Below are 23,967 nucleotides of genomic sequence, written 5' to 3'. Positions count from 1 at the left end.
TGTGATGGGGACCCTGTTGTCACTGGGGACGGCTATTAGGACTCCCTGTGTTCACACAGCATGCGGTGAGCACGTATGGAGCACCTGCTCCGTGCCAGACGCTGAGCTGGCTGAGGGGAAGGGGCGGCTGTCCTGCAGCTGGCGGTGTCCATCAACACCGCACGTGAGTATGCAGCTCTCCAGAACTCGGAAGGACAGGAAAGCAGGAAAGCTCCCCGGGTCTCTGCAAAAGGAAGAAACAACCTGACCCGGGCAGACTGGCGACGAGGGAAGGGGGAGGAGGCTACCTAGACCACGGGAGCAGGGACCTCCTGGGCACGGAGCACAGCACACACAGGCCCCGGGGCAGAAACTGCGAGAACTGTAGGATGGCTGGTGACACGAGACCCTAACAGATACAGGGGACGGGGCGCATGGCCAGGCAGAAGACACACGGCCTTCTTGGCCATGTCAGATTCTGGCGTTCACCTCAATGGCGAAGCCAAGCCTCTGACCTGCTCTAAGGAAGAGGTGGATGGTGTGATCCAAGTCTGTCTTCCGGCTACTGTGCAGATAGCAGCTGACTGAGTGGGGGGCAGGACAGGGGCTCAGGAGGAGGCACGGGGCAGTCAGGGAGAGTGGTGATGGGCTGGGGCTGCAGGCTGCACAGACACGGACACTCGAGACCCGTTTCCGAAGCAGCAGGACAGGCCGATGGGTTTGACCCCGGGGCAGTGAGGGCAGACAGGAGGACTTCAAGCATGGTTCACATTTTGATTTGGACACCCAGGCAGGCGGATGTTGCACTGCCAAGGGGGAAGACTGCCTGTGGGGTGTGTGGGGAGTCAGAAGTTTGACTGTGGACGTGGGAAGGGTGAGGCGCTCCTTCCTGACCAGGAGCAGGAACTGGGGGAGTCATGGTTTCCTGCTGGATCGGGCGGGGCAGCACTCAGGTGAGGCTCAGGGGGGCGCACGACCTCCACAGTGTGCAAGGAGGTCTTGCGTGGCCTGCAGGAGCGGAGGGCCTGGGTGCAGCTTTCACAGCTCCAAACGGGGAGCCAAGGACTCTAGCTACAACCTCACTGGGTTTTTAAATCACCAGGGAACTTTTAACTAAAATTAACTGCACATTAGGAGGATACACTGTTCCCGTGGTTGTTTTTTTAACTGCAAGGCTGTCAACCCAGCTAATGATCTGCATCATTGGATGCCGGGCGGCTTTTCTCTTCCCTAGAGGCAAAGGCGCTCACAGGAATGGGCTGTCCTCTTGCTGACCCAGATGAAAACACAAAGCCAGAAAACCTTCTTTACCATCATGAAGCCAGAGACTCCAGCGAAGGCACGTTTTCCCTGCAGAGTACTGCTTGCGAGTCCTCAGACCTCTCTCGGTAAAACAAGAAGCAGTTCACTTTTACAACCTATCAGGTGTCATCTTTCTCTTTGCCTCCCTCTTTGCACCTGAGCTCTGACCTACATTCATTCTTTTCTTTCAAAAGTCTGCATTGCTTAGAAATTTTCTTATCAAGTTATGGATTCATATCCGAGGATGGATTGATGGCTCAACAGATTATTAGAAATGTCTGTCTCTCTCTCTCTCACTATCCACTCTGCCTGTCAAAAAAAAAAAAAAAAAAAAAAAAGGAAAGAAAAAGAAATGTAGGAGGCCGAATTTTACTTGCAAATAGGTGCTATTTATTGGAAGGACTCCAGAAGACTGGCGCTAACGGAAAGTTAAAGGAACTGTCAGGTGTGGAATAGCAGGTGGCTGTTAAATGGTTTATGAAGAATCTTCATGAACCTGGGGAAATATCTGGGATGATGAGACAGAGCAGGACACACTTTTGATTACACACCATGAAAACTACGTGAAAAGGCACGGAGACCGCACAGAAGAAAGACTGGAAGGAAAGAGAGGAAAATGACACAGCAGCTACCGTGAGGTGTGCTAGCTCAGGACCCCTTTACTGTCTTCGTGCTTTATAACTCGCCATGAAAAGCACGCATTGCATTGGGCAAAAGACTAACGCTACCGGGGTCAGCACGGTAGTACGGCGGGTAAAGTCCCAGCCTGTGGCTGGGCAAGGCTGAAGCCAGGAGCCAGGAACTCCATCCAGGTCTCCCAAGTACTTGGGCCATCTGCTGCTGCTTTTCCTGCTGCACGTTAGCAGGGAGCTGGATCGGAAGCGGAGCAACCAGAACTTGAGCCGGTGCTCTGACATGGGCAGCTGGAGACACAAGTTGCAGCCTAATCCCCCATGCGACAACGCTGGCCCCTGACTGGTATTTTTACTTCCTTGCAGAATTGTGAGTCCTCTGGGGTCTCCCGAGGTTCTTGGTCCCTGTTCCCACTACTGCTGGTCTTAGACGGCTATCTTCTTCATGTCCCCCTGGCCAGTAGACACAAGAATGTAGTGTTGGGTGTCGGCCAGTATCCAAGTACACTTCCTGCTCCCTTATCAAGCAAGGGGGTGCTGGTCTGAGAGGGCTGCGCCCCCAAGCCGGTGCCAGGATGTGAGGGAGTTGAGCAGGCAAAGCAGCTGTGAGCAGAGAGGAGGAGCCGTGGCAATTCCAGAGCACAAGACCGTTCTACTCTGACAGGCAGGTGGACGCTGGGCTGGAGGAGAGAGACAGTCTGCAGAAGAGCAGGCCTCGCAGGGCAGCGGGGCCGGGAGTGTTGGGAGAAAGCAGAGACACGACCAGCGAGACATGGAAGTGCACACACTTTAAACTCCACGCCGGTGACATCTGGAACGTGCCTCCCAGTCCCTGTCGTCCCCAGATCTCCCAGGACTGAGAGAGGAGCACGTGCTGAGATGGAAGCCACGGCCTCAGTCAGCCAGGCACTGTAGGGAGCCCTTCAGGGTTGAGCAGGACGAGTCTTCCCAACACTCATGCCCTCGTCTACAGGCTGACGTCTTAATGTTGCTTGTTGGTGGATTACGGGAGGAGAGCTGACCTCACTGTGGTGTCTAGGAGATGGATCTGGTGGTCTCTGGGTTGCTGGGGGAGTGTCCTCAGTGGCTGGTTCTCATGAGAGAGCTGATTGAGCTCAAGTTCTGTCTAGCTGTTCTTGCTTCCTGGTTTACCAGGTGATCATTCTGCACCTGCCATGCCCAGTCTCCAGCAGGTACCAGACAGTGGGGCTGCCCGATCTGAACTACACCCTCCAAGCTACGAGCCCACAAAAACTTACTCCTTCCCAAGAAGCCCCTCCTGGGGGATTTCGGTTACAGTAACAAAAAGCTGACTAACCCAGAAGCATAATTCCAGGGGGTTTTTCCAAGTCAGGAACCTGGGCACACACTATCAGTACTTGTGAGGCAGGAGAGGCGGGCTGGGTGGACCAGCACGGGGGAGCACCCATATCCACTGACCGGAAAACTACGTACTGCAACGATCACTTGGATCAGGTGTCACTACTTCCTTCGATGGATGAGGAAGTGGAGGGTCCAGCATTACAGGCCTGGGGATGGCCTGGGGGTAAAGTCCGCAGGAGTGGGTGCGGTCAGAGACGACACTGGGGATTGTCTGCTTTGGGCAGCAGGGTAGATGGTGCTGAAACTCCCCCAGCAAAGAGGAACAGCAAGTTTGGCGACTCAGTTTGGCACTGCGGATTTTAAGGTGCCTGGGAGGCATCTAGTGGGCATGATTGCTGTTAGGCAGCGGAAATTTACAAGGCTGTAATCTGGAGGCACAAGTTTGGGAGCCTGTAGATAGTAAGATGGTGACTGGAGCTTGTTACAGGGAAGGAAATTGTCCAGAGAATGCACAGAATAAAAACAGGATCTTGGTCAGAATTCTGGGAACACCTGGATTTAAGAGCTGGACAGTGGAGGTGGAGGAGGAGTGGCCCTGGAGTTCTGAGTTACGACAGGATGGAAGCCAAGGGGAGGACATACCTTAAGGAGGAAGCGGTCAGCAGCTGTCCATCTTTCTAAGAAGTCAAGTGGGAGAGGACCAAGCAACCAAAACAGGGAGCCCCGGGGCAGAGCAGGAGCAGAGATCAGCACGCGAGGGATGAAATGACCGCACACTACTCTTGCAGCAAACTGACAGGGCGAGGAGATGGGGTGGGGTCAGACGCTAGGGCGTGGGACCGAAAGGGGGTGAATTTGCAGCTCCCAACAGCAAGGAGGCACCACAGTGGCTGGGCAGCGTGAGGGGTGGGAGAATGAGAGGGGAGACAGAGAGATGGCTGAAGAGCCGGGGCCTCTGGAATCCAACACACGGGAGGAGAGCCCTTCTCCACGTGGGGAGGAGGCGTGGCCAGGGAGGCAGAGAGACCTGCAGACTCGGCAGGGGGGATTTGCAATGTCCTAGTGAGATTTTTGGTTTTTCCTGAGAATTAAGAGGTCAAATTATCTGTAAGGAATGGAGAATTTAGGTTCTGGCACTGTGGCGCAGCAGGTTAAGCCTCTGTCTGCAATGCCAGCATCCCATATGGACGCCGGTTCATGTCCTGGCTGCCCATTTCCGATCCAGCTCCTTGCTAATGGCCTGCGAAAAGCAGCAGAAGACGGCCCAAGAGCTTGGGCCCTTGCCACCCACGTGGGAGCCCTGAAGGAAGCTCCTGGCACCTGGCTTCAGCTTGGCCCAGTCCTGGCCGTTGTGGCCATCTGGGGAGTGAACCAGGGATGGAAGATCCTCTCTCTCTCTCTTTCTCTCTCCCTTTCTTCTCTGTAACTTTGACTTTCAAATAAATAAGTAAATCTTAAAAAAAATAAAAAGAAGTGGAGAATTCTGTGAGGCAAGAAGTGGAAGGTTGAGGATAGCGACGAAGGTCTGACGTGGCTTCTCTGGAGCAAAGGGCCAGCAGGTGGCCAGGGAAGGGCCTGCGGCTGCCAGAGAGCATTAGGGACCCACGGAGGCCAAGGCTCTGCAGTCACTGGAGGCACCACTGGCCAGCTGTTGGCTTTATCTGTCCACCTGACAGAGTGCTCCACAGCTGACTGACGCCCGGGACAGGGTGAGGGCAGAATCACGGGGCAAGGGAGTGCAGACCCAACACAGCAACAGATGGGCCAGGGCAGCTGAGGGGACCAGGAAGAAACTGAACATGGGAGGGCCTGACTGGGGAACGCTGAAGGGTCTGGGTGGCAGACGTCTTGTAAGGAGCCAGAATGAACGGAGCCACCTTCCGTCCTCGGCATCTTTAAGCGTGTGAGCTTATCTAACCCTCACAACAGCCCTGCAAGGTTGGTTCCTGCCCCACACCCCACCCCACCTCAGAGGGATTCCAGGATCTGGGCCAAGTTAGCAAGTCTGTGGCAGAACGAAGTGTGGTGCATGCTGCTAACCACAGGCTGCACCGGCTTCCCAGGCGTCTGAGGTCAAGGACAGGAGCCGTGGGCAAGCTGGAGACTGAGTGGGCAGCAGGCTGTGTGTCTGACTCTGGGGAGGGATGGTCACCCACAAGATCCTAGAAGGGAAGTGGTAGGGGCTCCGGGGTGAGGGCGGAGACGGCAGACCTGCTGTGAGAGGTTTGAAACTCGTCCAGGAAGATGACAGAGTCTCCCAGATACACTAAACCGCAGCTGTGCACGTAGGTGCCTACGACGTGCACGGTTCAGTGCACTGACGACGGGTCCAGCTGGTCCCTGGAGCAGGCATGGATGCACAGTAGCAGGCATGCCCTCCTTCCTAATGACACCCTAGCTTCGGTCAGCTAGTCAGCCCAACCTCTAGCTGCAGGCCTGAACCTGGCTGCTCACAGGTCATCCCAGCTGACCTTCAGGGAGTGACTGGAAACAAGCCAATCAGTGCCTAGCCTTTCCCGCCCTGGGACCTGGTTCCGGAATGGACACGTGTGCCCACCAAGGCCAGCGAGTGATTAGAGGACGCGTCTGAGTGCTTTGGTGTGAGGCCACAGCCGCCGCAGCCAGCCTGCTACCAGCCTGGGAACGGAGCAGAACCACAAGACCGCAGGAAAGGAGAGCCAGGCTCCCCGGAGGCAGGTCTGGCCCCTGCTGCCTGCGACCCTGCTGTCCTTCTGTCGCTGCTCATCGCTTCTCCTGAGGCCACTGATACCTCACACGTCCACCCAGGCCTTGGCTCTGCTCCCCTAACGCCCTCTCCACCACGAAGCTGAGCCTCCTTCCTACAACACAAACCCCACAGAACGCCTCCCTCCTTCTAGCTTTTGATGGCTTCCTGCCGTAGGCAATACCAAGATGACTCGACGCAGACAGGTTGGCTGCTCACGTGAACGGGTGTGGACTGTGACGGAGGGCCGGCTGGGTGCCTGTGTGCTGAGGCTGTGTCCATCAGCGACCCTTGGGATAGACACAGGAGTCCCCAAGGCCAGGGCGGGCTCAGGGACCCTGAGTGAGCTCACTGGACAGCTCACTGCCTGAGCCTGGATGAGCTCTCTTCTACCTGGGTGGCCTTCCTCCTGCTGCCCGTCTCCACGAGCCTGCCCCCCTGTCCTGTCCCTCCGAGACCAGCTGTGCCCCTGTGCTCTCTGTGCCTCCTTTCCCTTCCGGAAGCAATTCTGCCTCACAGCTGTCCACCCCCCCAGAGCCCGTGCCCCTAGCTGGGCGGCAGCAGCTCAGATACAATCAGTAGCAGCAGCGGGTCCATCGTGTCAGAGTCCCCCCACAGTGCTTCTGGGATGGCCAGGTCACAGGCAGGCCTACTGGCTGCCACCTCTGCCTGCGTGGTGGCTCTAGCCAAGGCTCAGCTTGGAAAGTTAGCCGGCAGACGGACGGCCACTCAGGGCCTTCACAGGCTCTGTCCCGTCCAGGGGCAGCCACCACACCAAGCAGAAGAGCCCACTCTGCCCGCTTTCCCTGGGAATGGGCTTCCCTGGGTGGATAGTTTCCAAATGCACGCCTCTCCCAGTACCGGGTGAAGGCGGAAGGAAGCTGTGGGCCCAGGGCGGCAGTCACAGGCCACGCTTGCCCTCTGCCAGCAGAGGGAGGAAGCCTTGAAATGGGGCCAGGGAGAGGCAAGGCTTTCGCGGCAACAGAGAACAGGCCACCCTCCACGGGGCAGAAGATGGAAGTCTGCTGCCAAGAGCTCAGGCTGAGAGGCCCCCCGGAGGGGCAGGCCTTGGGCAGTCAGAACACAGGACATCTACTGAGATGCCCTCTGGCCTGGGCCTCCTGCTCCAGGGAATGGCCTCAGGGGGCCGCAGGCATGAGCGCTAGCAGCTGGAGTCGAAGGGGTCAGGACCCCTGCGAGGGGAGGCCCTTCCTCCAGGTTCCGTGGGAGCATCAGGGGCAGGCCTCCTGCGGCCCCTCTGGGCTCTGTGGGTGGGGTGGCCACAGGGGAGGCAAAGCGCCGCTCGCTGAGGACTGGGGAGGCCTCTGCAGGGGCCTCAGGTATTGCCGCTAGGATGACACTGCAGAGAGATCTTACGGGAGGAATGATGTCCCAGGCTAGGCAGGGGGACGGGGGATGTGGTCACTGAGTTTAACTACTAAAAGATATGTGGCTTACTTTGGCTCTCAGCCCAGAGAAGCAAGCAGGCCAGGTTATGTTCACTGTAAGCCACAAAGAGTGATGGGACGAGACAGGAAAGGGTGGCCAAGCATGTGGGCCAGGCGTCCCTTGGGCCAGGGAGCAGGACAGTCTTCGTTCACTCAGGCTCATGGCTGGCCCACCCACACAGCCACACCCCCCTGGAGAACATCACACGCAGGTCACCGGGCACAACGCGACCTCGGTTAAGGTGCTTTTGAAAACTCTTGGCCTGACCTCGGGAGGGCCGAACGTGAGGTTAAAGCTTAGGAATTCCATGCCATGTGCACAATGGCTCCAAGACGACCTCTCCTGGGCAGCTGGCTCTCTCTGCCCCTGTCCTGGAAGGCACTGGTGGCTCCGGCAGGACGGGTGGCTGGTGGTCTCTGCAAGCTGCTCTAGGTTGGAGCAGGGGGCGCAGGCGTCCAGCTGACAGCCCCTCGCGGGGGTGTCCTGGGAGAGGCCGCTGGTCAGAGTCAGTGTCGGTTCTTTGGCCGCAGCTGCTCCAGTTCAGCCCAACACGGGTTCTCTGGGAGGCCTGTGAGCTTTGCTTCAATCTGCTAGCTATTAGGACTCAGGTTCACGCACAGGGCAAGGACCAGCCTGGGAAGCCTCCAGCCTCCCCAGGGCCGACTCTTCCCTCCAGGGCACTGGCCTTGCAGGGTGTCCAACTCTTCCCCGAGCCGAAAGTGGCCGATGCCACCAGAGGGTAACCATTCCGGGGACACCATTCCTGGTCTACTTAAAAAAAGAACAGAGGCGCGAGGTCTACCTGGAGCTCTGGTTTTGTAATTGCAAAATCGTATTAGAAGGAAGTCTTCACATTCTCCGAGGTGATCTTGAGTTTTTCTTCCTTAGTTTTCATTGTTTGGTTTGGATTTCCTAAGCATTATTTCTTTTTTTCCATCTCCTCTTTGCTTTCTTTTATAAGACAAAGATGCTGTGGACTTTGCTTTAACTTGGTTAACAGCGATTCTATGGCCATGTATTGAATTTCTTTCTCCTAAGTCCACTGAAGTCTTTTTGGACTTGGAGAGAGCTTTTTAAGAAAGAACTTGCTCATTCAGCAGGATTTTCCTCCCCACCCCAAGCTCTGGTTCTGACCTGGAAAAAATAAGAGTGAGAAAGAGCAAGAGAATCCTGCAGTCCTGACGCTCAACTTCATAAACCACAAAAAAGGACCTCGCTCCAGTAACGTAATCACGGAGATTTCTGGCACCTTGGCCTTTCAAGAAAAATACATCCATCCGCTGGCACAGGGACCCCTCAAACTAAATCCTGTTCAGCATGGAGTTCCCGATTCATTAGTGCTGGAAGGGCTACGGCGCGGCTGGCGCGCCCACCGACGACGCCCCCCCGCGGTACCGCGTGGGAGCCCGCAGCTGTGTTTTCACTTAAGGCCACTTCTCCCGACTCCACGGCACCTTGTTCCAGAGGCTTGCTCTAGTCTCATTAAGGTTAAAAGTGACAGCACAAGGACTCTCCAATGCCAAGCTCTACTTGCTCAGAAGACAAGCCATTGGCCCCAGGGCTATGGTCAGCTGCTCCTGGGTGAGGAGGGGCCGGTCCCGGACGAGGAGAGCCCGTCAGCCGCCCTTCTCTCTTCTGAGGGCTGCTGCACTGCTCACCGGCAAGACAGGCCAGCAGGGCTCCGCTGTGCTGTCCCACAGGACCTGCCCTCGTTACTGGGTGAGGCCAGCAGCTCTTACGGCGGAATGGTAGCCCTCAGGGCCCTGCAGCTTGCTGACCAGGCCTTCCCTGGTCCCTGGGCCAGGTGCTTGCCTCTCAAACGCCTGAGCAACTTGACCACAGTGAGCGCGGAACATGACGAGCAAGAGTGCGCAGGTCACGTGCCGCCAGCCCTAGCCATCTGCTCACCCTCTGGGGCATCTGGGAGGGTCTTTACGACCAAAGAGGGCGACTGTGTGGGAACTTTACCACATCGGACCCAGTTCTGTGCAGCACTCTGGGCCTCAGGCCAACCTCTGTTCGGGGCTGGAGTGGCTCAGGCCTGTTTCCACGGGGAAGTGTCCGTGCTGGCTGTGGGGACTGCACAGAGGTGGCTGTGTGCCTGGGCCAGTTACTGTCTAGGACTCCTGGTAGACTCTGTCTGCTCTGCCGTCTACGCATCTACTCCCTAAAGCCTGCAGTCCCACCCCAAGCAGCGGAGAACGCCCAGGCCCAGTGCTCCCTGGTCCTCCGGCTCGGCTCTCTCTGTGCTCTCGGCACGGCTTGGGCATCAGATGAGCACCAGGACGGTGGCACCCGCAAGCAGATGAGCTTGCTCGTCAGCAGCCTGGCCTCCTCAAACATCTCTTAATCTCCCTCCAGTCACCAAAGGGCGTCTCCAGAAACAGCCTTGTCAAATCTTGTTCTTTAATGAACAAAACATTAACAAAATGGACGGCAGACATGAAAGACAAAAACTTACTCTTATCATAAATGCAAAAGCTGTCCACTATAACGTCTAATGTCCCCAAGAACAGTCTCACATGACACACTTTTAAAAAAAAATTTATTGATTGATTTGAAAGTCAGAGTTACACAGAAAGAGAAGGAGAGGCAGAGAGAGAGAGAGAGAGAGAGAGAGAGAGAGAGAGTGTGTCTTCCATCTGTTGGGTCACTCCCCAGCTGGCTGCAATAGCCAGAGCTCGGCTGATCTGAAGCCAGGAGCCAAGAGCTTCTTCTGGGTCTTCCACATGGGTGCAGGGGTCCAAGCATGGCCCATCTTCTACTGTTTTCCCAGGCCATAGCAGAGAGCTGGATTGGAAGTGGAGCAGCCAGGATTCTAAACAGTGCCCATATGGGATGCCGGCACTGCAGGCGGTGGCTTTACCCGCTACGCCACAGTGCTGGCCTCGACACTGTTTTAATGCTGGGAAAGATTCCCCAGCTTCCAGTGGGTGAAGCTGCTGTAGGAAACAACCTCATGTGGGCTGATGTTGTGGCCCAGCAGGTTAAACATCCCACATGGGCGCTGGTTCATATCTCGGCTGCTCCACTTCCAATCCGGCTCCCTGCTAATGCACCTGGGAAAGCAGTGGAAGATGGCCCAAGCGCCTGGGCTCCAGCATCCATGTGGGAGGCCTGGATGGAGGTCCAGGCTTCTGGCTTTGGCCTGGTGCAGCACCGGGCTACTGCAGCCACTTGAGGAATGAACCAGCAGGTAGAAAGCCTCTCTCTCTTTCCCGCTTCCTCGCTGTAACCCTACCTTTCAAATAAATAAATAAATAAATATTTTTTAAAAAGAAAAGGAAGGAATCAGCCTATAAAACCTTTCCCCCGTGCCAGGCAGGACCCCGTGCCCACCTGACACGTGCCCTGCTACTCCCGTCTCCTCTCCCAGATTCTGACTTTGTCTCTCAACTGTATTCCCCCTGCTGCCTTTTTCTTTGGCTGTAAACTTCCTGCAGAATCTTTCTGGAAATAGATGCGGGTTTACACCAATACAGCACATTTCTTCAAAATATTAGCCAAATATGCAGAAGGCTAGGAGATGCCGGGCAGTGTGAGTACAGCCTGCCTGAACAATGGTCATGACGGGAGAACTCCGTTCACGGAAGACAGACAATGGGACCTTCCCATGCAACCCTCAGAGCCAGTGATGGGGCTGGCTCTGGTCTTGAGAAAACAGAACAGAATGATCTTCCAGGGAATTGGCCTCAGTTTTCAGGGACTTGAGGAGTTGGGAGTTATATAAGCCAAGCTGGGAGCCAACAGCACTGGCCCAGTGTCTGCTCTCTCCCGGACCACAGATGGTGGTGGGCTTGTGACGACCCTCGGCGGGAGCCTCCACCTGTGCAATGGAGCCGGGTTTCTCCGTGGTGGGCGCTGTGGTGTGTCTTATGGATGCAATGTGAGAGCCTTTCCAGGCTTACCAGAAGAAAGTGCCCACGATAAGCCCCTGCTCTACATGTGCAGGGAAGGTCTGGGCTTCGGAAGAACCAGTGTGCACATCCCGTTTGAGCGGCGAGTGACAGTGAAGAATTCCCCTACGTACATCAGGCTGTCTCGGGTGGGCGGGGACAGCTGTCCAAGTTCACGGGCTGCATCCATGCTGATTCTGCCTCCTTCCTCTCAGACAAGGTCAACCGTCAGGACAACACACCCCAGGACAACAGTGCCATCGTCAGTCCTTCCGCCACACTGCCTGCCCCCTGCTCTGCAGCGTGGGTCAGCAGGCAGCAATGGGTTGGATGTACCTCCTGGCCAAAGGACTCCTGTCTTCTGCCACTGCTTAGTGGGCTGTCCAGCACATCGGGAGGCGGCACCTTGAAGGCCCGTACCTGGGGTTACCCGAGGTTCCTACCCCATCTGAGAGAACTGCTTGCATCTCACTCTGCTTCTTGGTGAAACAACTCATCCGTCCATGACATGCTGTTCTAACTGTGGTGCAAACCAAGGAACACAAGTGCATAGCAGAGTTTAAAGACGGGACAGACAGAAATTTACAGTGGAGAGGAAATGCAGAGACTAAATTGTTTAAAGAGGTCTGTGGAGGGAATGAGCAAGGGCCAGGATCCAGGAAGGGGGGAAACAGTCAGGCTTTCTCCTTGCCTGGCTAACTGTGAAAACTCGGCTTTGGGACAGAGCATCCTTGGATAATCTCACATGGCTGAAAATCACTTAAACTGGACATAATGGCAAATGTTAAAAAAATAAGCTTCACAATAATCTTAGAGGAACATTTTCATTAAGCAGAAACTTGTTTTTCCTCTCCCCTCCATGCACTCTCTCCGGGGCTCTGGGGCTGCGTCTCTGGGGACAGCCAGAGGTTCTCCAAGGCTAACGTGCTGGCCACATCTAGATTTAACTTTCTGCTCATTGCACTAGACAAGTTCTTCTTCTAGCATCCTTAGAAGTTCCTACTTGAGGAGATGGCTTGTTCTGCTTGTGAACACACACACGTTTCAGAAACAACGGACGGGGGCCGGCACTGTGGTATAGCAGGGGGGCCACCGCCAGTGACGCCGGCATCCCACATAGGCACCAGTTTTGTCCTGACCACGCCACCTCTGATCCAGCTCCCTGCTAATGTGCCTGGGAAAATAGCAGAAGATGGCCCAAGCCTTGGGCCCCTGCACCCATGTGGGAGACATGGATGAAGCTCCTGGCTCCTGGCTTCAGTCTGGCCCAGCATTGGCTGTTCTGGCCATCTGAGTAGACCAGCAGATGGAAGACCTCTATCTCTCACTCCCTCTCTCTCTGTAATTCTGACTTTCTAATGGATAAATACATCTTTAAAAAATAAAACAAAAAAACCCAAAACCAAGTGACGCTAGAAGGCCGCTGAACAAGGAAGGTGGGAGGTGGCCTCTCAGGCTGCCTGGTTTTGAACTCGGTGACCTGTGTAACCTCAAGTTGTCTCATTCGTGTGCTTTAGTTTCCTTCTCTCTACAATGCAAATAACAACAGTACCGCTTCACAGGGCCATGGTGAAAATTAAACAAGGAAAAAACACACGAGAACAGTGACCACACACACAAGAACAGTGTCCATACACGAGAACAGAACCACACACACACAGAGAACAGAACCACAAACACAGAGAACAGCACCACACACAGAGAACAGCACCACACACACAGAGAGAACAGCACACACACACACAGAGAACAGTACCACACACAGAGAGAACAGCACCACACACAGAGAACGGCACCCACACACAGAGAACAGCACCCACACACAGAGAACAGTACCACACACAGAGAGAACAGCACCACACACAGAGAGAACAGCACCCACACACAGAGAACGGCATCATACACAGAGAACAGCACCACACACAGAGAACAGCACCACACACACACAAAGAACAGCACACACACACAGAGAGAACAGTACCACACACAGAGAGAACAGCACCCACACACAGAGAACAGCACCCACACACAGAGAACAGCACCACACACACAGAGAACAGTACCACACACAGAGAACAGCACCACACACAGAGAGAACAGCACCCACACACAGAGAACGGCATCATACACAGAGAACAGCACCCACACACAGAGAACAGCACCCACACACAGAGAACAGCACCCACACACAGAGAGAACAGCACCACACACAGAGAACAGCACCACACACACAGAGAACGGCATCATACACAGAGAACAGCACCACACACAGAGAGAACAGCACCCACACACAGAGAACAGCACCACACACACAGAGAACGGCATCATACACAGAGAACAGCACCACACACAGAGAGAACAGTACCACACACACAGAGAACGGCACCACACACACAGAGAACAGCACCACACACAGAGAACAGCACCCACACACAGAGAACAGTACCACACACACAGAGAACAGCACCACACACAGAGAACAGCACCCACATACACAGAGAACAGTACCACACACAGAGAGAACAGTACCACATACACAGAGAACAGCACCACACACTGAGAACAGCACCACACACAGAGAATAGCACCACACACACAGAGAACAGCACCCACACACAGAGAACAGCACCACACACAGAGAACGGCACCACACACACAGAGAACAGCACCACACACAGAGAGAACAGTACCACACACAGTGAGAACAGTACCACAACAGAGAACAACACCCACACACAGAGAACAGCACCCACACACACAGAGAACAGGACCACACACACAGAGAACAGCACCACACACAGAGAACAGCACCCATACACACAGAGAACAGTACCACACACAGAGAACAGCACCACACACAGAGAGAACAGTACCACATACACAGAGAACAGCACCACATACACAGAGAACAGCACCCACATACACAGAGAACAGTACCACACACAGAGAACAGCACCACACACACAGAGAACAGCACCACACACAGAGAACGGCACCACACACACAGAGAACAGCACCCACACACACAGAGAACAGCACCACACACACAGAGAACAGCACCACACACACAGAGAACAGCACCACACACAGAGAACAGCACCACATACAGAGAACAGCACCACACACACAGAGAACAGCACCCATACAGAGAACAGTACCACACACAGAGAACAGCACCACACACAGAGAGAACAGTACCACATACACAGAGAACAGCACCACATACACAGAGAACAGCACCCACATACACAGAGAACAGTACCACACACAGAGAGAACAGCACCCGCACACAGAGAGAACAGCACCACACACACAGAGAACAGCACCACACACAGAGAACAGCACCACACACAGAGAACAGCACCACACACACAGAGAATGGCACCACACACACAGAGAACAGCACCACACACAGAGAACAGCACCACACACACAGAGAAGAGCACCCACATACAGAGAGAACAGTACCACACACAGAGAACAGCACCACACACAGAGAACAGCACCACACACAGAGAAGAGCACCCACATACAGAGAGAACAGTACCACACACACAGAGAACAGCACCACACACAGAGAATAGCACCACACACACAGAGAACAGCACCACACACAGAGAACAGCACCCACATACAGAGAGAACAGTACCACACACACAGAGAACAGCACCACACACAGAGAATAGCACCACACACACAGAGAACAGCACCACACACAGAGAACAGCACCACACACACAGAGAACAGCACCACACACAGAGAACGGCACCACACACAGAGAACAGCACCACACACAGAGAACGGCACCACACACAGAGAACGGCACCACACACACAGAAGCGCGCCCGCCTGCCGTAACACGCAGTGACGTGCCTGGCCACGCCGTCAGCACGAGGGGCATGGTGCACTGAGGATGCTGATGGAGACTCAGCTCTTGCAGATACGCTTGCTCTGCAACCTCAGGACTGCCACCACTGTCACCTGAGCACTCGGTGGCAGGAGGCTGCCCAGGGCGCAGGAGGACACAGCACGTCCAGCCTTGGCTTGCGGGCCTCGGCAGCCCTGGGCTGCACTGACAAGGGCTCAGAGTGTCACCGGCATGCCTGATCTGATTCCCGGGCGACTGCGTCTCCGGGGCTGCTCGGGCCGCGGGGTTCGGGGAGGGTGGGTGCCTCCGGATAAGGCTCTCACTTCTCAAAAGAAAGTTCCCGTGCCCTGCCAGGCTGGCAGGTGTGCCTCGGCACCGGCAGCGACTTGTCTGTTCATCTCCACTCGGGAAGAGGCCACGGCGGCCTGCCAGAGTGTGGCAGGGGACTGGCTTTGACGGTGCAGATACAGGAGATAGCTTCTACCATGCTCGGATTCCTGTCATTTCTTCCCGAGTCGGAACATGTCTCAGCCGGATATCTTCTTAACTGTCATAGATCCCAGCTAGACTGTACACTCCAGTTGATCGCTGCTGGGATCACGAGGCCTTTATTAAATAAAGGCTTTAGACGAAGCTAACTCAGGACACCGCGTTGAGCGCTGGGAAGCAGGGGTTCCGTGCCCAACAGGTGCGGCACCTGAACGGGCAAGTGTCAGGGAACAGAGGCCCCGAGCGGGTAGTGTCTTGCTTGCCTGAGGTCAGGCAACACGTAATTCCACACTTGGCAGCCTGCACCTCCCCCAGGGCCCCACCTGCAGACAAGGGCCCTGTGCTGGAACTGGGACCTCCCACAGCTGCCCTCTCGCCCCCTCTAGATCCTGACAGAGCGCAGTACTAGCCCTTGGTGTGTGGGCCTTCTTGGGGCTCACCGGCAGTAGGGTGGGCTCTCCTTCTGAACACTGCAACTTGAGGCCAGCAGTCGAGGGGGCACAGGGAGGCTGGGCCGGAGCAGCGTGTCTGGGAGGGCCTGCGAGAGGCAATGCAGGCATGGCAGCTGGCAGGACTGGGAGAAAGCTCGACAGAGAGAGGGCTGGCTCCCCTTGTGGCTGGCATAGCTGTCACGCAGCTAGCTAGTCAAAGGAACAGAACTACAGCCAAGGGCTTCTTTCTCTCAGGGTCTGAACAAGGCTACAACAGGAAATGATAGTAAAAAAAAATGCTGGGTACCAGGGCTGCTATTATGGTTAAACTGCAGCCAGCATCTCATATGGGTGCCAGTTCCAGTCCCAGCTGCTCCACTTCCAATCCAGCTCCCTGCTAGTGCGCCTGGAAAGCCGCGGAAGATGGCCTGAATACTTGGGCCTCTGCCACCCATGTGGGAGACCTGGATGAAGCTTCAGGGTCCTGGCTTCAGCCTGGCCCAGCCCCAGCCACTGTGGCCATCTGGGGAGTGAACCAGTGGATGGAAAAATCTCTGCTCCTCCCTATTTTTCTGTAACTTTGACCATCAAATAAAATAAATAAATCTGTAAAAGAAATACTGAGTAGCAGGAATAAAGAAAAAAACTGAAGAAAAATTAACACAGAACCTGTATTAATAGGACTCATATAACCCTTTTCTATTACCTACATCATGGGCCCCTATCTGTGATTTATCTGTAACATGAAAGGCTCAAAAGCCTATTACCTAAGGTTCCCCATAGCACATGGGCGTTCATGAGCCCCTTGCTCAGCACCGGGCCTCACCCAGGGAGAAGGGCCAGGGAAAGGCTGACCAGGCTCCAGGATGAGCAAGCCGCACTGACCCTGACCCTGTGGGTGCTCAGAGAAGCACAAGGGGGAGGCAGACTCTGTGTGTGTGTGTGTGTGTGTGTGTGGATGTGGGGGTGGGGGTGGGCAAGCGTTTCAGCACTGCCAGGGCAGGGGTGGGGCCCATCACGCCTCCCCAGCACCTGCCCGAGTAGCTGGCAAAGCAGGTACTCAGGACATAGCTACTGGGAGGAAAAGCGACCGACAGCAGAGAAGGAAGCCCCTCTGTCCCAGGAGCGGGTAGCAGATGGACTAGCAAGTGAAGAGTGTAAGGGGGCCAGGAGAAGGCGATGTGGAGGATGGGAAGAGAACTTGCTGAGACCGAGCAGCGGGCTCCCCTGCCCCCGCAGCCGTGCTGGCCGGATGCAGTTACTGTTCCCACTTCACCGCTGGACCTGGGGCTCAGGAACGCTGCGAACTTGCTCCAGGTCTCCCATCTGCAGCCCTGGGACCTGAGCCCAGGGGCCCTGACTTTCCCATAGACGCCGGAGCCTCTGTTTACCTCCCACACATGCTGACACCCGGACCCTCTTCCAGGCAGAGCAGAGCCTGGAATGACTGCTCCCTCCTAGCGAGCAGCTCCAGAGCCGAGGGAAAACAGGAAACAACCAACGCTTCTTATCCTGGGTACCTGCAGAGTCAGACTGCGAGCCTGCACAGGCGGGTCCCCGCCCCAACACCCACTTTCTGGCGTGTATCAAACCCGGGTCACCGACACCGGCATAACGTACGTCTAGACCATTTTGCTCATACAAGGGGACCGATGTAACTGCCCCCACCGGGCCACCCTGTTTCCTCGCACCACTCCTAACTCCTGACACCACCTATCTACTCTCCTTCCTTTTCAACCTGTCAGTTCAAGAATAATCCAGAATTAGAGACACACAACACTTTAAATAGCTCTTAAAAGCTATCCTGAGATGAGCCTTTTCTTTCAGATAGGTGGAAGAATATAAAATAAATCAACACCCAACAAGAGAAATGAAGAGCTATCCCACTGCCAGTTCTGCCGCCCTCAGCTACATGATTTTTGGCCAGGAACCTAACCCCGAGTCTCAGTTTCTCCATCTGTAAAAATGGGTATAAGGGCTGAAGGAGTAAACGAGGTAACATGTGAAAGTACTTGGCACCCGGAAAAGCACTCAATAAATCCTGGCTATTTGTTATTATTAATCAAAAGCCAAGGAAGCCTGTGTGCACCAGGCTGTACACGGTCACAGACGAATGAGGAAATGACCAGGCCAGCCCTCAAATGACCCCAGGTCCTTCTTCCCAAGACTCCAATGTGGAAACAACCTGGGGACTTTTCAAAGGCGCTTCCAACAGGCTCCTCATGGTGTGGCCTCATGAGAACGAGCAGCTACCCCCACGCCAGACTCACGGGGAGGGGGGCAGAATTCTGAAGGCAGGAATGACGGCCAAGTGCTCCGCTTCTCCTGGGCAGTCTTGGGAGCGCCAGCCTGGTGCAGGGGCCCCCAGCAGCCCAGTGCGATCAGAGAAGGGGCCAGAGCCAAAGAGGCAGGGGTCAGACGAGTGATCGAATTAGGTGCTGCATGGGTACTCCACAAAGCCCAGCATCACTCAAAGCCTGCCCGTGACGGGGACAATGGCCCGCGCTGCCCACCAGGTCACCTTTATCACGACTAGCTATGGAAATCCGAGAAAATCTCCCCAAAAACCACATATGCAAAGACTCCATTATAGAGTCGGGAGAGCACTCGACTTTGAACCTTTCAGGAGCTGGGAACCCAGCATAAATGCTGGCTATATCTTAAGCAGTATGCCCAAGGCCCATTGAAAATGGGACAAAACCGGGCATTCAGGATCCTTGATGATTTATTGAAAGTAGCATTGTCTGTGCTCTGCATGGCACCAGCAGGGGTGGGACGGAGGGCACTCCTCCTGACGGCAGGGTCAGCCCATGTGTCTCCTGTTCCCTCGGATTTTTCAACTCCCCTGGGCTGCATTCACTCGCCCCGTTTTGCTCCTTTGAAGTTATAGAATACGGCCTCATCTATCACTGACATGTTGGGTTTCAAAAGGACTGGGAGTGAATTCACTCTTTTTCTTCTTTTCTCAACAAACAAGAAGGGCTCAGCTGGGAAGAGAGAGCAGGATTGGTAAGGCGGGTGGGGGACTCACAGGATGAGCGATGGCCGTCTTCCCCCAGCTCCGTGCAAGCCACTGGGTTTGGAGGGAAGGAGCGCTCGTGGTGGGCCACGCACTGGTCCCAAGACCCTGGGGGGCTCCCTGGAACCATCTTCACCTCGCTCGCCAAGCCTGCTTGCTGAACGGGGGAGGTACAGGCGGTCATCTGTGGCAGCGGGGGAGGTGCACAGGCTTCTGTGCCCAGCCGCTTCCCGAGTCCCTCTACTGGGCTGGCCCCAGTGCACCTCCGGTTCCCAAGTGACACGTGCCCTCCTGTCTAGGGGGTGTGGTGGCCCTGCATCCCCCAGCTGCCCATGCAAAAACTCAGGGGTCCCCAGACGTCCCTCTCCCTTTCGTGGCTCTGCCTCCATGCCTCAGTGCGTCTCTCGTATGTCCCTTTCTGTCAGCTGATGGACCTCGGGCAAGGCTTCAAGCCAGCATCTCACCTGGATGATGGCCGCAGCTGTCCCTGGCTTCCTGCATGCCCACTGGTGCCCCTGCCCGCACAGACTCCAGGAGCCGCCATGTGTAAAGCGGCTGAGCAGTGCAGGGAGAGCAAAGGCGGCCCTGAGACTGGTCCCGGCTCCAGCTCCCACAGCATCTCCTCCACCTCCGCGACAGCCACGGCCCAGCGCTGCACCGCCCAGAACACGACCAAACCCCTGCTCAGCCTCGGCCTGCTCTCGCCGCCCTCCGGGATCTTCTTCTTCTTTTTTTTTTTTCTTCCCATTAAGATTCACTTTAACTAACTTTATATACAGAAGACCAACTCTATACTAAGCAAAGATTTCCACACTTTGCACCCACATAGACACATGAAGTATAAAGTACTATTTGAAAACAAGTTTTACAGTTAATTCTCATGGTATAACTCGTTTAAAGACAGAGGTCCGACATGGGGAGTAAGTGCACAGTGACTCCTGTTGTTGATTTAACAACTGACACTCTTATTTATGACATTAGTGGTCACCCTAGGCTCTTTTTTTTTTTTTTTTTGACAGGCAGAGTGGACAGTGAGAGAGAGAGAGAGAGAGAGAGAGAGAAAGGTCTTCCTTTTGCCGTTGGTTCACCTTCCAATGGCCGCTGTGGCCGGTGCACCGCGCCTATCTGAAGGCAGGAGCCAGGTGCTTCTCCTGGTCTCCCATGCGGGTGCAGGGCCCAAGCACTTGGGCCATCCTCCACTACACTCCTGGGCCACAGCAGAGAGCTGGCCTGGAAGAGGGGCAACCGGGACAGAATCCAGAGCCCCAACCAGGACTAGAACCTGGTGTGCCGGCGCCGTAGGCGGAGGATTAGCCTATTGAGCCGTGGTGCCGGCCACCCTAGGCTCTTGACATGAGCTGCCAAGGCTATGGAAGCCTCCTCAGGGACCTTCTGCCTCCCTCCCATTAACTTAGCACACACCACACTCTGGGCCATGTGTGTCTCTCTTTTTCTTTCTTTTTTAAATGTTTATTAATTTATTTTCATCTTCTTGAAAGGCAGGGCGGCGGGACAGAGAAAGAAAAATTTTCCATCCACTATTTATTCCTCAAATGTCCACACTAGCCCTGGCTGGGCCAGGCCAAAGCTGGGAACCCAGAACCCCATCTGAGTCTCCCCCGTGGGTGACAGGGCCCAGGGAGCGTGGGTGACAGGGCCCAGGGAGCCGAGCGAGCCCTCATCTGCTGTCTCCCAGGATGCCTTAGCAGGAAGCTGGAATGGAAGCGGTGCAGCTGGCACTCAACCAGGCACTCTGACAGAGGTGGCCGCTGTGTCACAAAGCCTGCCCCTGGTGGCTGACACAGCTGAGCGCCCGCGGCGTTTGCTGGATACTTCTGCCGCAGCGCAGTTTCCCACGGCAGGCCTCTACTTAGCTTGGCTGAGGCTGGTCATTTCACAGATTTCTATCAAACATCAGCTGCACATCCTTCCCAGGCAAGCGATCCTTGGCCTCTGCCCCGCCTCAGGCTGTCTTCCCACCACACCACGCTCCAGCTGTTCTGAGGAGAACCCCGCTCCAGCGGCAGTCACAATGAGCGGGCTGCCCGGTTGACTGTGAGTTCAGAGCCTCCCGGAGAGGAGGCTGAAGCTGGATCGGGTGAGTCACTGACACGGGGCTTTGCGTGTAATCAGCAAAGCCCTGTGCTGGCACCGCGCGCCATCCTGATTCCGTGCAACACTGGCAAGGCAGACTCATCCACAAAGCTGAGAGGCTGTTCTCTTTTCATCCTACACCCTCTTTACAAAAGATACAATCTTCACTTTATGCCAAAGCCTAAGCCAGAGGAGAAGCCCGGTATCTGTTGCAGAGCCACCGCCGGGCAATTTCCGAGGCAGACGCCTCCTTTCCAGATGGCTCCTGGAGGGCACCGCGCCTGGCAGGGCTCCCAGCGCTGACGTGGTCCCACTGCGCAGGTGGGCCTGACTCTGCCGCGAACACTGTCTTCCAAAAAAGAACCTTCTGGGCCTGTGAGAACTGTGTTCTCAGGAAAAGAGAAACTGAAGGTAAAGGCCAGAACTATAAAACTCCTAGAAGAAGATATGGGAGAGAACCCCTGGGGCCCTTGGTCATGAGTTCTTAGATGATGGTGAGAGCAGAATCCCTAAAAGAAAACTTGCTAAATGAGACTCTGTCCACATTCAAAACTTCTCCTTTTGAAAAGAGGAGAAAAAGATAAGTGAGGGAGAAGGAAGAGCTAAGGGAATGGAGAGACGAGACAAAGCTGAAGGGAATATTTGCAAATCAAGTATCTGGTAGAGGACTCATTTGTAAGAGATATATATTATGATATATTTATATATATACATATACTTATATATCTAAAAAACTCGCAAAACTCAGTAAGATAAGAAACCAAAAACTCAATTAAAAAATTATCAGAAATCAGAAAGACTTGCACTTGCAGAGAGCAAACTTGCACCCAAAAAGCTGCCCAGCATCACCACTCATTAGGGAAATTCACGTGAAAACCACGAGGAAGCACCACCACCACCTATCTGAATGGCTAAAAAAACAAAGGAAAAACTGATAGTGCCTGGTGCATCGCAGTGCAGTGGGATTACCACTCTGGAAAACAGTGATGTCCCAGCATCTACCTGGGCATCTTCTCAAGCAAGACGAGAACGTAAAGGCCATCCAGAAGCCTGTCTGTAGATGCAACGTTTATCATATTGCCCAAAACTGAAAACAAGCCAACCCCCCTTCCATCGGCAACTGGATAAGTAAACCACACACAGCTGTACAACGGGGCGCCGCCGTGCAGTGAGAGGGGGTGAGCGTCACACCCCAACCACCTGAGTGGACCTCACACATGTGTGCACGCTGCGTGACAGAGCCAGACTCACAAGCCTGCTGGCTGAATGCCTCCATTTCCATGACATTCTAGAAACGCCAACTGCAGAGACAGAAAACAGGCTAGCGGGCACCAGGGGTCAAGGGCTGGGGCAGAGGCTGACTACACAGGGGCGCACAGACTCCTCCGGGGCGATGGAAGTGTTCCCTGCGGTGACTGAGGGTGCTTGCAGAACCGTGCACCAAAAGACTGAGGCTCCCTGGACGGGGCTGCCCCTCGGCAGGGGAAGGAGTGCCTCTGGCTCAGTGTGGCCGCTGGGTCCGGTGCTGAAGGTGTTAGGACAGCACACACGAGGGACATGCCAGAGAGAGGGCGGAGAGTGACTGAATCCACCAACAGGGAGATAAATGCAAGTCAAGACAGTCAGAAAACTCCACTGTCGGGGCGGCGCTCTGGTGCAGTAGGTTAAGCCACCGTCTGCAGCACCGGCATCCCACATGGGTGCTGGTTCGAGTGCCGACTGCTCCACTTCCGATCCAGCTCCCTGCTAATGTGCCTGGGAAAGCAGCAGAGGATGGCCCAAGTGCTTGGGCCCCTGCACCCGTGCGGGAGACCTGGAAGAAGCTGCTGGCTCCTGGGCTTTGGCCTGGCACAGCGCTGGTTATTGAGGCCATTTAGAAAGTGACCCAGTGGATGAAAGAACTCTCTCCTCTCTCTTCTCTCCCTCTCCCACTGTAACTCTGGATTTCAAAAAAAATACATCTTTTAAAAAAGAAAACTCTATTTTCACATTAACAAAGGATAAACAAACCCACAAGGACCACATATGCTGTTTCCCTCAGAGGAAACCCAGAGCAGGGGAAGCTTTATTACCGTTATGCTAATTCACAAGTAATCTGAGAGCAAAAAGCTCTGTAAGTACACACTCTCTGTTTACACAGAGGGATGTTACATTTGACCAGTGGCTATGTTTTATATATGAAATCTCCCATCCAGTAATTCAAATACATTTTCCAAAATTTATTCTGTTTCATTTATTTAAGAGAGAGAGAGAGAGAGAAAGAGAGAGAGAGAGAAAAAAGGCTGGAGACCTCCCATCTACTGGTTAACTCCCCTGCTGGGCCTGGCAGAAGCCAGGAGCCAGGAGCACAGCCCAGGTCCAGGCTCTGGACTGGGGGCCTGAGCTCCGTGGATGGGGGGAGGTCCACTTGCAGCGGGCTCCGGGTGGGGTGGGGAGGGGCAGGGAAGGAGACAGGAGGAAGCTCGGGGCTCACTGGAAGTGGGGTACGTCTCTAAAAGGGGCCCCCAGAGGGTGAGAGGCATTAGGATCGGATGTGGGAACCCAGTAGTTCTCAGTGGTATGAGATAAAACAAAAGCAGAAAAAAGCAAGACAATTAAATAGTTTCTCACCACACTAAACCAAGTCAGCGTAAGACTGGTGGGACCCACAAGCTGCTGCCTGTGACGCCGGCATCCCATACGGGCGTCGACTTGAGTCCCGGCTGCTCCGCTTCCCATCCAGCTCCCTGCTAATGGCCTGGGAAAGCAGCGGAGGATGGC

General features: G+C 54.8%; 1 protein-coding gene across 3 annotated transcripts in view; it reads right to left on the bottom strand.

Moving 5' to 3' along the window:
* Positions 1 to 23,967, bottom strand: part of DIS3L2 (DIS3 like 3'-5' exoribonuclease 2) — a 395,509-nt gene that overhangs the window by 34,180 nt on the left and 337,362 nt on the right. The window lies entirely within an intron of this gene.

Source organism: Lepus europaeus, chromosome 1 (genome assembly GCF_033115175.1).
Source record: "Lepus europaeus isolate LE1 chromosome 1, mLepTim1.pri, whole genome shotgun sequence".
Taxonomy (NCBI): domain Eukaryota; kingdom Metazoa; phylum Chordata; class Mammalia; order Lagomorpha; family Leporidae; genus Lepus; species Lepus europaeus.
This window is presented reverse-complemented; position numbering and strand designations above follow the sequence as displayed.